The sequence below is a fragment of the Diorhabda carinulata genome, chromosome 1, assembly GCF_026250575.1.
Source record: "Diorhabda carinulata isolate Delta chromosome 1, icDioCari1.1, whole genome shotgun sequence".
Taxonomy (NCBI): domain Eukaryota; kingdom Metazoa; phylum Arthropoda; class Insecta; order Coleoptera; family Chrysomelidae; genus Diorhabda; species Diorhabda carinulata.
Genome location: NC_079460.1, coordinates 785,766 through 803,617, shown reverse-complemented (window position 1 = coordinate 803,617; position 17,852 = coordinate 785,766). Strand labels below are relative to the sequence as shown.

The 17,852-nt window shown below is 40.7% G+C and overlaps 1 non-coding gene and 1 pseudogene across 1 annotated transcript; both read left to right on the top strand.

Moving 5' to 3' along the window:
- Window positions 1–8,888: 8,888 nt before the first annotated feature.
- On the top strand, window positions 8,889–9,044 carry LOC130902554 (5.8S ribosomal RNA). Its single transcript, XR_009060417.1, has one exon. It is a non-coding gene; the product is annotated as a 5.8S ribosomal RNA (ribosomal RNA).
- A 733-nt stretch (window positions 9,045–9,777) lies between these two features.
- On the top strand, window positions 9,778–14,151 carry LOC130902671 (large subunit ribosomal RNA; annotated as a pseudogene).
- Window positions 14,152–17,852: the final 3,701 nt, after the last annotated feature.

Here is a 17,852-nt window from a genome sequence, read left to right as displayed (position 1 = left end):
CCTAACCTAACCTAACCTAACCTAACCTAACCTAACCTAACCTAACCTAACCTAACCTAACCTAACGTTTTTTTTAGTGTGGATGGAAAAATCTTCATAATACCCATCAGAAGGTGTCCCAGGTGTGCATCGCTTCACACAACCGAAACTAACATACATCTATTTCTTTATTTTTGGACAAGTACCTATTATATCGAGCGGAATATAAATTCACAATACTTTTTTCCCTTTGTTTCACTATTTTTATACAACTTTTATATGTTACACCCCGAACGGCTTCTACATACTAAACACCTTCATTCAATTTTCACAATTCATCTTTTTCGACAAGTTCCTATATCGAGCGGAATCTAATTTCGTAATACTTTGCTTTTCATAATTATTACTATTTTCATACAACTTTTATTTAATACACCTCGTACGTTCATACATCGAGCGGCCATCTAATTTCATAATACTTTTTTTCTTTATCGTTAATATTTTCATAACACTTTTATATAATATACCTCGAACGGCTTCTACATAAAAAAAATTTCCATTCAATTTACACAATTCAACTTTTTCGACAAGTTCCTATATCCTGCCGACCAGACACCAAACTTAATACGGTTTTATAGACACTAGCGCCCTCTGCCGGCCAGACGACAAACTGAACACGGTTTTATAGACATTAGCGCCCTCTGCCGGAGAGACGACAAACTAAACACCTTTTTATAGACACTAGCGCCCTCTGCCGGAGAGACGACAAACTAAACACCTTTTTATAGACACTAGCGCCCTCTGCCGGCCAGTCACCGAACTTAACACGGTTTAATAGACACTAGCGCCCTCTGCCGGCCAGAAGACAAACTAAACACCGTTTTATAGACACTAGCGCCCTCTGCCGGCCAGTCACCGAACTTAGCTAATTTCGTAATACTTTGCTTTTCATAATTATTACTATTTTCATACAACTTTTATATAATACACCTCGTACGTTCATACATCGAGCGGCGATCTAATTTCATAATACTTTTTTTCTTTATCGTTAATATTTTCATAACACTTTTATGTCATACACCTCGGACGACTTCTACATACAAAACATCTCCATTCAACTTCACAAATCATCTTTCTCGACAAGTTCCTATATCGAGCGGAATTTAATTTCATAATACTTGTTTTTCATTATTTTATATAATACACCTCGTACGTTCATACATCGAGCGGCCATCTAATTTCATAATACTTTTTTCCGTTATTGTTAATATTTTCATAACACTATAATATAATATACCTCGAACGGCTTCTACATAAAAAAAATTTCCATTCAATTTACACAATTCAACTTTTTCGACAAGTTCCTATATCCTGCCGACCAGACACCAAACTTAATACGGTTTTATAGACACTAGCGCCCTCTGCCGGCCAGACGACAAACTGAACACGGTTTTATAGACATTAGCGCCCTCTGCCGGAGAGACGACAAACTAAACACCTTTTTATAGACACTAGCGCCCTCTGCCGGCCAGTTACCGAACTTAACACGGTTTAATAGACACTAGCGCCCTCTGCCGGCCAGAAGACAAACCAAACACAGTTTTATAGACACTAGCGCCCTCTGCCGGAGAGACGACAAACTAAACACCTATTTATAGACACTAGCGCCCTCTGCCGGCCAGTCACCGAACTTAACACGGTTTAATAGACACTAGCGCCCTCTGCCGGCCAGAAGACAAACTAAACACCGTTTTATAGACACTAGCGCCCTCTGCCGGCCAGTCACCGAACTTAGCTAATTTCGTAATACTTTGCTTTTCATAATTATTACTATTTTCATACAACTTTTATATAATACACCTCGGACGACTTCTACATACAAAACATCTCCATTCAACTTCACATATCATCTTTCTCGACAAGTTCCTATATCGAGCGGAATTAAATTTCATAATACTTGTTTTTCATTATTATTTCTATTTTCATACAACTTTTATATAATACACCTCGTACGTTAGTCACCGAACTTAACACTGTTTTATAGACACTAGCGCCCTCTGCCGGAGAGACGACAAACTGAACACGGTTTTATAGATACTAGCGCCCTCTGCCGGCCAGTTACCGAACTTAACACGGTTTAATAGACACTAGCGCCCTCTGCCGGCCAGAAGACAAACCAAACACAGTTTTATAGACACTAGCGCCCTCTGCCGGAGAGACGACAAACTAAACACCTTTTTATAGACACTAGCGCCCTCTGCCGGCCAGTCACCGAACTTAACACGGTTTAATAGACACTAGCGCCCTCTGCCGGCCAGAAGACAAACTAAACACCGTTTTATAGACACTAGCGCCCTCTGCCGGCCAGTCACCGAACTTAGCTAATTTCGTAATACTTTGCTTTTCATAATTATTACTATTTTCATACAACTTTTATATAATACACCTCGTACGTTCATACATCGAGCGGCGATCTAATTTCATAATACTTTTTTTCTTTATCGTTAATATTTTCATAACACTTTTATGTCATACACCTCGGACGACTTCTACATACAAAACATCTCCATTCAACTTCACAAATCATCTTTCTCGACAAGTTCCTATATCGAGCGGAATTTAATTTCATAATACTTGTTTTTCATTATTTTATATAATACACATCGTACGTTCATACATCGAGCGGCCATCTAATTTCATAATACTTTTTTCCGTTATTGTTAATATTTTCATAACACTTTTATATAATATACCTCGAACGGCTTCTACATAAAAAAAATTTCCATTCAATTTACACAATTCAACTTTTTCGACAAGTTCCTATATCCTGCCGACCAGACACCAAACTTAATACGGTTTTATAGACACTAGCGCCCTCTGCCGGCCAGTCACCGAACTTAACACTGTTTTATAGACACTAGCGCCCTCTGCCGGAGAGACGACAAACTGAACACGGTTTTATAGATACTAGCGCCCTCTGCCGGCCAGTTACCGAACTTAACACGGTTTAATAGACACTAGCGCCCTCTGCCGGCCAGAAGACAAACCAAACACAGTTTTATAGACACTAGCGCCCTCTGTCGGCCAGAAGACAAACTAAACACCGTTTTATAGACACTAGCGCCCTCTGCCGGCCAGTCACCGAACTTAACACGGTTTAATAGACACTAGCGCCCTCTGCCGGCCAGAAGACAAACTAAACACCGTTTTATAGACACTAGCGCCCTCTGCCGGCCAGTCACCGAACTTAGCTAATTTCGTAATACTTTGCTTTTCATAATTATTACTATTTTCATACAACTTTTATATAATACACCTCGTACGTTCATACATCGAGCGGCGATCTAATTTCATAATACTTTTTTTCTTTATCGTTAATATTTTCATAACACTTTTATGTCATACACCTCGGACGACTTCTACATACAAAACATCTCCATTCAACTTCACAAATCATCTTTCTCGACAAGTTCCTATATCGAGCGGAATTTAATTTCATAATACTTGTTTTTCATTATTTTATATAATACACCTCGTACGTTCATACATCGAGCGGCCATCTAATTTCATAATACTTTTTTCCGTTATTGTTAATATTTTCATAACACTATAATATAATATACCTCGAACGGCTTCTACATAAAAAAAATTTCCATTCAATTTACACAATTCAACTTTTTCGACAAGTTCCTATATCCTGCCGACCAGACACCAAACTTAATACGGTTTTATAGACACTAGCGCCCTCTGCCGGCCAGTCACCGAACTTAACACTGTTTTATAGACACTAGCGCCCTCTGCCGGAGAGACGACAAACTGAACACGGTTTTATAGATACTAGCGCCCTCTGCCGGCCAGTTACCGAACTTAACACGGTTTAATAGACACTAGCGCCCTCTGCCGGCCAGAAGACAAACCAAACACAGTTTTATAGACACTAGCGCCCTCTGCCGGAGAGACGACAAACTAAACACCTATTTATAGACACTAGCGCCCTCTGCCGGCCAGTCACCGAACTTAACACGGTTTAATAGACACTAGCGCCCTCTGCCGGCCAGAAGACAAACTAAACACCGTTTTATAGACACTAGCGCCCTCTGCCGGCCAGTCACCGAACTTAGCTAATTTCGTAATACTTTGCTTTTCATAATTATTACTATTTTCATACAACTTTTATATAATACACCTCGGACGACTTCTACATACAAAACATCTCCATTCAACTTCACATATCATCTTTCTCGACAAGTTCCTATATCGAGCGGAATTAAATTTCATAATACTTGTTTTTCATTATTATTTCTATTTTCATACAACTTTTATATAATACACCTCGTACGTTCATTTATCGAGCGGCGATCTAATTTCATAATACTTTTTTTCTTTATCGTTAATATTTTCATAACACTTTTATGTCATACACCTCGGACGACTTCTACATACAAAACATCTCCATTCAACTTCACAAATCATCTTTCTCGACAAGTTCCTATATCGAGCGGAATTTAATTTCATAATACTTGTTTTTCATTATTATTTCTATTTTCATACAACTTTTATATAATACACCTCGTACGTTCATACATCGAGCGGCGATCTAATTTCATAATACTTTTTTTCTTTATCGTTAATATTTTCATAACACTTTTATATAATATACCTCGAACGGCTTCTACATAAAAAAAATTTCCATTCAATTTACACAATTCATCTTTTTCGACAAGTTCCTATATCGAGCGGAATCTAATTTCGTAATACTTTGCTTTTCATAATTATTACTATTTTCATACAACTTTTATATAATACACCTCGTACGTTCATACATCGAGCGGCCATCTAATTTCATAATACTTTTTTTCCTTATTGTTAATATTTTCATAACACTTTTAGGTGATAGATACACCTCGGACGGCTTTTAAATACAAAACATCTCCACTCAATTTTCACAAATCATCTTTCTCGACAAATTGCTATATCGAGCGGAATTTAATTTCATAATACTTGTTTTTCATTATTATTTCTATTTTCATACAACTTTTATATAATACACCTCGTACGTTCATACATCGAGCGGCGATCTAATTTCATAATACTTTTTTTCTTTATCGTTAATATTTTCATAACACTTTTATGTGATAGATACACCTCGGACGGCTTTTAAATACAAAACATCTCCACTCAATTTTCACAAATCATCTTTCTCGACAAATTGCTATATCGAGCGGAATTTAATTTCATAATACTTGTTTTTCATTATTATTTCTATTTTCATACAACTTTTATATAATACACCTCGTACGTTCATACATCGAGCGGCGATCTAATTTCATAATACTTTTTTTCTTTATCGTTAATATTTTCATAACACTTTTATGTCATACACCTCGGACGACTTCTACATACAAAACATCTCCATTCAACTTCACAAATCATCTTTCTCGACAAGTTCCTATATCGAGCGGAATTTAATTTCATAATACTTGTTTTTCATTATTATTTCTATTTTCATACAACTTTTATATAATACACCTCGTACGTTCATACATCGAGCGGCGATCTAATTTCATAATACTTTTTTTCTTTATCGTTAATATTTTCATAACACTTTTATGTCATACACCTCGGACGACTTCTACATACAAAACATCTCCATTCAACTTCACAAATCATCTTTCTCGACAAGTTCCTATATCGAGCGGAATTTAATTTCATAATACTTGTTTTTTATTATTATTTCTATTTTCATACAACTTTTATATAATACACCTCGTACGTTCATACATCGAGCGGCCATCTAATTTCATAATACTTTTTTTCCTTATTGTTAATATTTTCATAACACTTTTATGTGATAGATACACCTCGGACGGCTTTTAAATACAAAACATCTCCACTCAATTTTCACAAATCATCTTTTTCGACAAGTTGCTATATCGAGCGGAATTTAATTTCATAATACTTGTTTTTCATTATTATTTCTATTTTCATACAACTTTTATATAATACACCTCGTACGTTCATACATCGAGCGGCGATCTAATTTCATAATACTTTTTTTCCTTATGGTTAATATTTTCATAACATTTTTATGTCATACACCTCGGACGACTTCTACATACAAAACATCTCCATTCAACTTCACAAATCATCTTTCTCGACAAGTTCCTATATCGAGCGGAATTTAATTTCATAATACTTGTTTTTCATTATTATTTCTATTTTCATACAACTTTTATATAATACACCTCGTACGTTCATACATCGAGCGGCGATCTAATTTCATAATACTTTTTTTCCTTATTGTTAATATTTTCATAACACTTTTATGTGATAGATACACCTCGGACGGCTTCTAAATACAAAACATGTAATTTCATAATACTTCTTTTTAATATTCACAATACATCTTTTATATATTTTCACTATACATCTTTATTAATGTTAATGTAGAAGGCGTACCGTTGTACAGCGCACATATATGTGTGGTGTATCGAAGTTGACGTCTCGTTAAATTTTAATAAACTCGTTATAATTTACGTAAAGACGTTGTTTCGGTCATTCCACATCGGTGGATTATATAGTTTTCTGAAAGGGTCCCCGTTCTCCTCCAATATATTAACGTATATTGCTAGCGGTTCCCTTTTTAGATATTATATCAATTTATCCACAAATTAAATATCTATTGCGAGATCGCGAATTTAGCTAGCGTTCTATCGTGAGCGATTCATAATGCGATCGTCTATGAAAAATATATATTATATTACACTTTTATATATATAATACACAATATTTGCGATAACTCTCATTATTCCGTGCGAGAATAAAAATTTCGTTCATTATTACCTAATGTATAAACCATGTCGCTTACAATCTAGCGAAGGGTAGAGATAATGTCGAAATTGTAGCCCGGTCGACGTAATCATCTAATTTTTCTCATTTCGATTAAATTTAGATAGATTTATAGTCGATTCGGTGAAATTTTATAAAATAAGAAAAAATATAAATAAAGCGTGGCGCTGAAAATTATATATTTTCAATAATAAGCGCAGCAAACACGCAAAAGAAAAAGTAAATAACAATGTGTTTATACACGAATATAGATGATTATTATATTATGTATAAATATAAAGTATATATGTAATATAAAAAACATCATCATAATTTATCCTCTTTTGGATATTGTTATTAAAACTTTTTCGATAATAGTTTTTTATTATAAAATATATATATATATATATAATAATAATAGTAATAATATATATTATATATATTATAAAACACAGTTCCCTGGTTGATCCTGCCAGTAGTCATATGCTTGTCTCAAAGATTAAGCCATGCATGTCTCAGTACAAGCCAAATTAAGGTGAAACCGCGAAAGGCTCATTAAATCAGTTATGGTTCCTTAGATCGTACCCACATTTACTTGGATAACTGTGGTAATTCTAGAGCTAATACATGCAAACAGAGTTCCGACCGGAGACGGAAGGAGCGCTTTTATTAGATCAAAACCAATCGGTGGCGGGCTTGCTCGTCATCGTACAATTTGGTGACTCTGAATAACTTTTCGCTGATCGCACGGTCTCGCACCGGCGACGCATCTTTCAAATGTCTGCCTTATCAACTGTCGATGGTAGGTTCTGCGCCTACCATGGTTGTAACGGGTAACGGGGAATCAGGGTTCGATTCCGGAGAGGGAGCCTGAGAAACGGCTACCACATCCAAGGAAGGCAGCAGGCGCGCAAATTACCCACTCCCGGCACGGGGAGGTAGTGACGAAAAATAACGATACGGGACTCATCCGAGGCCCCGTAATCGGAATGAGTACACTCTAAACCCTTTAACGAGGATCAATTGGAGGGCAAGTCTGGTGCCAGCAGCCGCGGTAATTCCAGCTCCAATAGCGTATATTAAAGTTGTTGCGGTTAAAAAGCTCGTAGTCGAATCTGTGTCCCACGCCGCTGGTTCATCGTACGCGGTGTTAACTGGCGTGTCGTGGGACGTCCTGCCGGTGGGCTTAGCTCGCAAGGGCGGCCCAACTCAATCCCGCCGCGGTGCTCTTGACTGAGTGTCGAGGTGGGCCGGCACGTTTACTTTGAACAAATTAGAGTGCTTAAAGCAGGCCAAAATTTTGCCTGAATACTGTGTGCATGGAATAATGGAATAGGACCTCGGTTCTATTTTGTTGGTTTTCGGAACCCCGAGGTAATGATTAATAGGAACGGATGGGGGCATTCGTATTGCGACGTTAGAGGTGAAATTCTTGGATCGTCGCAAGACGGACAGAAGCGAAAGCATTTGCCAAAAACGCTTTCATTGATCAAGAACGAAAGTTAGAGGTTCGAAGGCGATCAGATACCGCCCTAGTTCTAACCATAAACGATGCCAGCTAGCGATCCGCCGACGTTCCTCCGATGACTCGGCGGGCAGCTTCCGGGAAACCAAAGCTTTTGGGTTCCGGGGGAAGTATGGTTGCAAAGCTGAAACTTAAAGGAATTGACGGAAGGGCACCACCAGGAGTGGAGCCTGCGGCTTAATTTGACTCAACACGGGAAACCTCACCAGGCCCGGACACCGGAAGGATTGACAGATTGAGAGCTCTTTCTTGATTCGGTGGGTGGTGGTGCATGGCCGTTCTTAGTTGGTGGAGCGATTTGTCTGGTTAATTCCGATAACGAACGAGACTCTAGCCTGCTAACTAGGCGTATTTCGACATCCCAAAGGCCCGTCGGTATTGAGTTTCGGCTCTTGCCGTTCGCGGTTTTTACTGTCGGCGTACAAATAATTCTTCTTAGAGGGACAGGCGGCTTCTAGCCGCACGAGATTGAGCAATAACAGGTCTGTGATGCCCTTAGATGTTCTGGGCCGCCGGACGAATAGAATATGAGAAAACGACATAATAATAAAATGATTACCCTGAACGGTGAATCACTTGGCTCGTGGGTCGATGAAGAACGCAGCTAATTGCGCGTCAACTTGTGAACTGCAGGACACATGAACATCGACATTTCGAACGCACATTGCGGTCCTCGGATACTCGTTCCCGGACCACTCCTGACTGAGGGTCGTATCAATTTAAAAGACTGCTTAGAATTTAAAATTTTTCTATTTATTAAAGAAAAATAATGCCTAAGCGTGTTGGATGTGAAACAATAACGCACACTAATTAAGAAAAAACACATGCACATACAAACTTGTGCGTATTTTTTTTTGTATTTGTGCGGCATCCTAAAGTGCGAAAAGCAGCGTAAATTTTTATAGAAAAAGTTACGCAATTTTTGAACACAACCCGCTATACCATAAATTAATCGTGTATTTATATGAAATACATAAAATTTGTTTGGTAGAGAGTTATATTTATATATAATATATATATATTATACATATATACGACGTATATATAGTCGATAAATAAGTGTGTGTGTATATATAATATATTTATGAAAAAATGATAACGCGGTCGTCGTGTCCGAGAGAAATAATAAAGTTTCGAAGACTGGACGTCTGACCAGTGTTTTATTTATATCATTTATACACACGGTATATCGACAAAATATATGAATTATATATATTAAAAATATTATATATGTATAAAGGCTGGTGGTGTGTTGCTGATGCTGATGCTGATGCTGATGCTGATGCTGATGCTGATGCTGCTGCTGCTGCTGCCGACTCTTTAAATAAAAACAAATAATGTTATATTTCATATGAGAGATGATATTATTATTAAACACACGTTTTTTTTTATGATAGTTTGGCGAATTGTATTTAAATATTATAAGAGATATATTATAAATATATCGACCTCAGAGCAGGTGAGATTACCCGCTGAATTTAAGCATATTACTAAGCGGAGGAAAAGAAACTAACTAGGATTCCCTCAGTAGCTGCGAGCGAACAGGGAAAAGCCCAGCACCGAATCCCGTGGTCGATATCGGCCACCGGGAAATGTGGTGTTAGGGAGGATCCGTTTATCACGAGATCGTGCGGCGCGTCCAAGTCCTTCTTGAACGGGGCCACAGCCCATAGAGGGTGCCAGGCCCGTAGCGACCGTTGCCGATTGCGTGAGGATCTCTCCTGAGAGTCGGGTTGCTTGAGAGTGCAGCCCTAAGTGGGTGGTAAACTCCATCTAAGGCTAAATATGACCACGAGACCGATAGCGAACAAGTACCGTGAGGGAAAGTTGAAAAGCACTTTGAAGAGAGAGTTCAAGAGTACGTGAAACCGTTCAGGGGTAAACCTGAGAAACCCGAAAGGTCGAAAGAGGAAATTCATTCGCGTTTCGATAATTGAAGTTGAACGTTTGTATGACGGATATTGTTTGTGTTTCGGCATATTACAATAAATCGCGTTTTACGTTTTTCTAATCGATATCGAACGCGTGCACTTTTCCTCTAGTAGGACGTCGTGATCCGTTGGGTGTCTGTCTAAGACTCGAGGTGGTAGACCACTTGATTTTATTCGAATTCATGGGGACCCTCGATGTTCCGACAGACTCGCTCGACGGTAGAAATATGGCGCGGGGCCGCTAGATTAATTAGCGTTCGGCCCGTAGCAAGAGCGTTTCGTGTTTGACGGTAATCGGACATAATGCCGATTCTGTCCCGGAACGACTGTTGGTTACGGTGTTCTCGAACAGACCTCGTTTTGAAACGCCGATCAACGACGCTATCGATTTGGGTAATTTCAGGACCCGTCTTGAAACACGGACCAAGGAGTCTAGCATGTGCGCGAGTCATTGGGAAATAACTAAACCTAAAGGCGTAATGAAAGTAAAGGTTTACCTCGCGTAGACCAAGGGAGGATAAGCGATTTGCAAATAAAAATTGTAAACGCTTCGCACTCCCGGGGCGTCTCGTTCTCATTACGAGAAGAGGCGCACCAAGAGCGTACACGCTGGGACCCGAAAGATGGTGAACTATGCCTGGTCAGGACGAAGTCAGGGGAAACCCTGATGGAGGTCCGTAGCGATTCTGACGTGCAAATCGATCGTCGGAACTGGGTATAGGGGCGAAAGACTAATCGAACCATCTAGTAGCTGGTTCCCTCCGAAGTTTCCCTCAGGATAGCTGGCGCTCGTAGCGTACGAGTTTCATCCGGTAAAGCGAATGATTAGAGGCATTGGGGTCGAAACGACCTCAACCTATTCTCAAACTTTAAATGGGTGAGATCTCCGGCTTGCTCGAACTTATGAAGCCGCGAGACTCGAATCAGAGTGCCAAGTGGGCCATTTTTGGTAAGCAGAACTGGCGCTGTGGGATGAACCAAACGTCGAGTTAAAGCGCCAAAATCGACGCTTATGGGATACCATGAAAGGCGTTGGTAACTTAAGACAGCAGGACGGTGGCCATGGAAGTCGGAATCCGCCAAGGAGTGTGTAACAACTCACCTGCCGAAGTTACTAGCCCTGAAAATGGATGGCGCTGAAGCGTCGTGCTTATACTCGACCGTCAGCGGCATGTGCGGTTCGCGTTTTGCGCGCGACCATGAAGCTCTGACGAGTAGGAGGGTCGCGGCGGTGTGCGCAGAAGGATTGGCCGTGAGGCCGTCTGGAGCCGCCGTCGGTGCAGATCTTGGTGGTAGTAGCAAATACTCCAGCGAGGCCCTGGAGGACTGACGTGGAGAAGGGTTTCGTGTGAACAGCCGTTGCACACGAGTCAGTCGATCCTAAGCCCTAGGCGAAAGCCGATGTTGATGTGGTGTAGCTTTATTTACTTACGTAAAAAGTTTGTACACACCCATCGGGCGAAAGGGAATCCGGTTCCTATTCCGGAACCCGGCAGCGGAACCGTCAAAAAGTCGGGCCCTCGCAAGAGAGTTCGTCGGGGTAACCCAAAAGGACCTGGAGACGCCGTCGGGAGATCCGGGAAGAGTTTTCTTTTCTGCATAAGCGTTCGAGTTCCATGGAATCCTCTAGCAGGGAGATATGGTTTGGAACGCGAAGAGCACCGCAGTTGCAGCGGTGTCCGGATCTTCCCCTCGGACCTTGAAAATCCAGGAGAGGGCCACGTGGAGGCTCGCGCCGGTTCGTACCCATATCCGCAGCAGGTCTCCAAGGTGAAGAGCCTCTAGTCGATAGAATAATGTAGGTAAGGGAAGTCGGCAAATTGGATCCGTAACTTCGGGATAAGGATTGGCTCTGAGGATCGGGGCGTGTCGGGCTTGGCGAGGAAGTGGGTCACGGCTGACGTGCCGGGCCTGGGCGAGGTGAAGTAATTGGAGCATCTCTCTTTCCTTCCTGGTTGGAGTTTGTGATAATTATGAATCCGAGTTCGGTCCCGTGCCTTGGCCTCCCGCGGAACCGTCTTGCTGCGAGGTTCCATATTACCTTAATCGGTATTTGGATATCCTCTTCGGCCGCCATTCAACGGTCAGCTCAGAACTGGCACGGACTAGGGGAATCCGACTGTCTAATTAAAACAAAGCATTGCGATGGCCCCAACGGGTGTTGACTCAATGTGATTTCTGCCCAGTGCTCTGAATGTCAAAGTGAAGAAATTCAAGCAAGCGCGGGTAAACGGCGGGAGTAACTATGACTCTCTTAGCATCATCGCACGGCAAATGATCGAGAGGCTGGAAAACGGATATTCCGGAAATGGTCTTCATCAAGGTGACTGCTCCACAGAAAGTGGTAGCTGGGTCAACAACCCTCCGCCCTACTGGTCAGGGTCAGATTTTAAAAGAGCTGTGCAACTTCGAGGCAATCTCCTTCCTACTAAGGGCATCCCGTCCAATCCACTACATGAGAGAAAATGTAGGATGGGATGTGATCGTAACGAGTCACTTAGCCATGTTTTACAAAAATGTCCTGCGTCACATTGGCAAAGAATAAGGCGGCATGACCAGCTCGTTACGCTAACGCGAAAAATTGCCGAGAAGAAAGGATGGGTAGTAGAAGTTGAACCCCACATTAGATGCATCGACGGCGCATTAAAGAAACCCGATCTCGTGCTCCAGATGGGTTCAAGAGCAATAGTGTGCGACATTGCCGTCAGCTGGGAGGGACCTAGCTCCCTTTCCCTAGCCGCTCTGAATAAGAGCGCCATTTATAGCGAGCCACGCTTCCTAAGTGCCATGACATCCCGATACCCTGGGAAACATATCGTCGTGGCCCCTCTAGTCGTGGGAGCGCGTGGAATCTGGTGTCGAGATAATAATATCATTTCTAGTATTCTCGGCTTTTCTAAGCAAGACATCAGATCTTACATTACCAAAACTATTATTGGCAGCCTCTCCATTCATCGCTATTTTATGGCTCAATCTTAAATAGGCTGATGAAACATATTCCCGGAATAAGAAGCCTCTATATGATTTTCGCCCGAAGGTGTACTACCATTAGTTATAGGTAGATTTAATATTTTATATATTATATTATATTTTATTTTACAGAACATCCACCTTCGGCTATCGAGGACCACTGTGCACTTCCAGACCTGGTACTTGGGAACAGGGACTGGGGGTGTCGTGGTTTCCATTCATTAGCGCACCAGCCAACTACTGCTGGGAAATACAATGTCTTGGCCTCGCTTTGGAAAGGAGTCCGTCCTGGAAAGTGGCGCGGACTATGAAAACGAAATATTGGCGGGGCAGGTTAATTCCTAAGGCCCCATGTCGTGCTGTTGTGGCCACCGAGGCCCACCCTTATTGATTTAAGGGTCCAGGGTGAACCAGGGTGGCACGTAGTCCCCACTGAAGGGACTGGCAAATGGAAGAGGCGGGGTTTAGGACCTTGTATGCGACAGGCCACTTTGACTGCATGATGACAAGTGTTGAGAACTGGCTCTGTCCAGGTCCGTAAAAAGACACACATTTCTGATAGCCAAATGCCTCGTCATCTAATTAGTGACGCGCATGAATGGATTAACGAGATTCCCACTGTCCCTACCCACTCCACTTTTTATCCGAACTCGGTAGAGAACGGACACGTTTGCTTCAGTGGCGTTAATCGACGGTGATCTCAAATATCCTTATTTCATGCCGCGTGCACGTGACGAAGTGATGAACAGTGTTTTTATTGTATTGCGTGGTAAGTAAAAAGAAAAAAAAGAAAGAAACTTTATCTCAAATAATCTTTATTTCAAACCGTGTGCACGTGATAAAGTGATGAACATTTTTATTATTTTATGTTGTAAGTAAAAAGAAAGAAAAAAAAAAACTTTTTACCTCTATATTCTCGGCTCCAAACTGCGCGCACGTGTTAAAGTGCTGAACAGTATTTATATTATATTACATTATTTGTAAGTAGAAAAAAAAAAAAAAAAAAAAAAAAAAAAAACTTTTATCTCTTAAATTCTCGGCTTCAAATCGCGTGCACGTGTTAAAGTGCTGGACAATATTTATATTATATTTAGTTTAAATTAGTATACAGGAACAATATATGAACAATGGATATAACCGAAAGTGATTTTTCGGAAACGAGCGGGAAAAATGACATGACGGGAACGCTGAGCGAACCCGTACTTAAATATAAAAAATCGACTAAGAGAACACCAAAGCAAAAAAAAAAGACAGGAAACTGACTCAGAAGAAGAAGAAGAAGAGGAAGCAGGACAAACAAGACCACAACAGGAAACAAGTATGACAGATATAATGAAAAGGACGAAGACATTGACCAAAACAGTAGAACAGGCCATAACCAGAAGCTCACCAGAGTCCAAGGGAAAGATCAGCTTTACCAAAAAAGACCAACTGACTGTACGGGAAGCAATGGCCGAAATGCAACAACTGGTTCATACACTCATAGCTGTTGCATATGACCAAGAAGTAACGATCAACAGACTAAAGACTAACACGGACAAAGACAAAAATAACGACAAACTAGACATGATCTTGAATAAAGTAAACGACCTAGAGAGCAGACTGAACAAAGTGTCAACCCCAACACCTCCACAACCTAAAGCCACCCACCAAAACCTCCCGACTCAACCCACAACAAGGACATACGCCTCGCTGGTTGCACAAGCACCACAACCACAGACTTGGAACTCCCCCCCGAAAACACCGAGAGTTTTCGAGACCCTGGTCAAAAACGACACAGAGGACCCTCAGAGAGCTCTCGATATTGTTAAAAAAATTGTCAAACCAACTGACATAGAGACCATAAGAAGAACTAAAACCGGAATAATCCTTATAAACAAAGACAAAGACACACAAACAAAAATAAAAGAAAAACTAGACAACAACACAAATCTAAAGACAAAAGCAATGACGACGCAACAGGACCCGATAGTACTCATCACAGGCGTACAAAAAGGAACAAAAGCCGAAGATCTACTTCAAGACATACTAAACGAGAACGAGGACTTACAACGACAATTCGGGAATAGAATTAAAACAGAGTGCAAGAGACTCGGAGGTAGACCATGTCGCAATCCTTACAAGGAAAATATACTGCTTCAGTGCCCAACCGACATCTTCAGAGCCATTATGACAAAAGGACACATATACATAGACCTGACGAAACTCTACACACAAGAACACATCCCGGTGACCCTATGCTTCAAATGCAGCAGATACGGACACTCGGCCAAATACTGCACTGACCAAAAATACACCTGCTACCGGTGCGGAGACGCACACGACCCAAAAACATGTACAACGACAGACGTTAATTGCCACAATTGCAGACTGCTTAGATTACCACAAACAAGACACGAAGCAAGAGACAGAAACTGCCCAATTTACATAAAAAAACTGAACGAGACAAGACGCAACATTAACTACTAAAACACACACACACACACACACACACACACACACACACAAAACAAAAGACAAACTAGAAACTCACAAACACAAAACACACAACAACATAGATGACAATAAAATTTTTACAGCATAATAGCGGAAAGGGTAAAAGAGCGACAGACCAGCTGCTACAAACATGTAACGAACAAGACATCGACATAATCCTAATACAAGAGCCATTCCACGACATAAAGCCACCTCCTAACTACATAATAACGAGACACAATAAACATAGCAAAACATGTACAATCACAAAGGCCGTGTACAAACCGATTACGATCACCTCTATGACTGACGAGAATACCACAACCATCCAAATACAATTACAAGACACAACAATACACATCATCAATATATACGACGAGCCAGGGGGCAATAGAAATAAAAGACTAGATAGACACAGAAGGAAAATAGAGGAAATAAAAAACCCCTTTATACTGGCAGGAGACTTCAACGCCAAAAACACCGGATGGGGAGGAGACATAAATGACGACAGAGGAGAGGACATACTGGACTGGATAACTTCGAGAACTTACTTTATAAATAACACACATGACAGCCCACCGACATTTATTAGCAACAGAGGGAAAAGCTGGGTAGACTTGACTATTACAAAGGAAATAACCTTAACGGACTGGATCGTACATAACGAGGAGACACTCAGCGACCACGCATATATAACATACAACATAAGACAAAACATGAGATATGATCGACAAAAAACAAACAAGACAAAATATGACTTTAACAACACAGATAACGAGAAAATTAAAAGAATCACGGATAATCTTGACTGGACCCTGCTCCACGACGTAGAAAGTACAGCGCAAAAATACCAAAACAACTACGTTAAAATCATGGAAAACGGGCTAAAAAAAGAAAAAAGGAAAAAAAGAAAAAAAACTCAAATATGGTGGACCCAAGAGCTGACCAGACTAAGACAGAAAACGAACAAGAAACGAAAACAATATCAACAAGAACAAAACACAATAGAAAGAGCAATTAAACTAAACATATACAGAGAACAAAGAAGAATATACAAAAAAGAGATAAAAAGAAATAAAATAAACTCACTACGCCAATTTCTCACCGACAATGACCCGGATAATCCATGGGAAACAGCATATAGAATACTAAGAGCAGGGACCACAACCGACTACTCACTCAAAACGATAGAAAAACAGGACGGAACGTGGACAACTACAAGAGAGGAGACAATAATGACTTTACACGAAATGTACTTCCCCCCAGACGACATACAAAACGACACCCCACTACAAACCGAAAAAAGAAAAAATATGAACAGAGACTTTACGACACCCGAAGACCCGATCTTTACAGAACAAGAGGTACAGTGGACAGTAGCAATAATGAAAAACAAAAAAGCGACATCAAATGACAATATACCAAAAGAAATAATAAACCTAACAAACGAATACAACGTCAAAGAACTAACATCACTATATAACGCATGCCTACAAGAAGGACACTTTCCTAACATTTGGAAGACCGCAGACATGGTGTGGTTACCAAAAAAGAACGGCTCCAAAAGACCAATCTGCCTGCTACCAACACTAGGGAAAATTCTCGACAAAATGACAGCAAAAAGACTAACTTACTACCTAGAACAGACAAACAATATTGACGAGAGGCAATACGGTTTCAGAGAGGGACGGACAACCACAGAAGCCATTGACAAAATAATCACAAAAATAAGACACAACAAAGACCACAAAATACATACGTTGGTCATAACATTAGACATGAGCAACGCGTTTAACACAGCCTGGACACCACAAGTGGTAGACATACTAAGACAAAAAAATACACCACGAAACATCGCTAAACTATGCACCGACTTCCTTAAGCACAGACACATACGAACCGAAAACATAGAAACCGACACACACAGAGGATGCCCACAAGGCTCCAGCCTCGGACCGGCTCTCTGGAATCTAATTATGGAGGACTGGTTCAGGTACTTAGACGAGACAGGAGGACTAGACATAGACGACATGATTCAAGCCTTTGCGGACGACCAAATAATCCTACTGACGGGAACCTCACTAAACGTTCTAGAGCGGAAATGGAGGAGCATCTGGGCCGCTTGCACAAAATGGGCTGAAAAC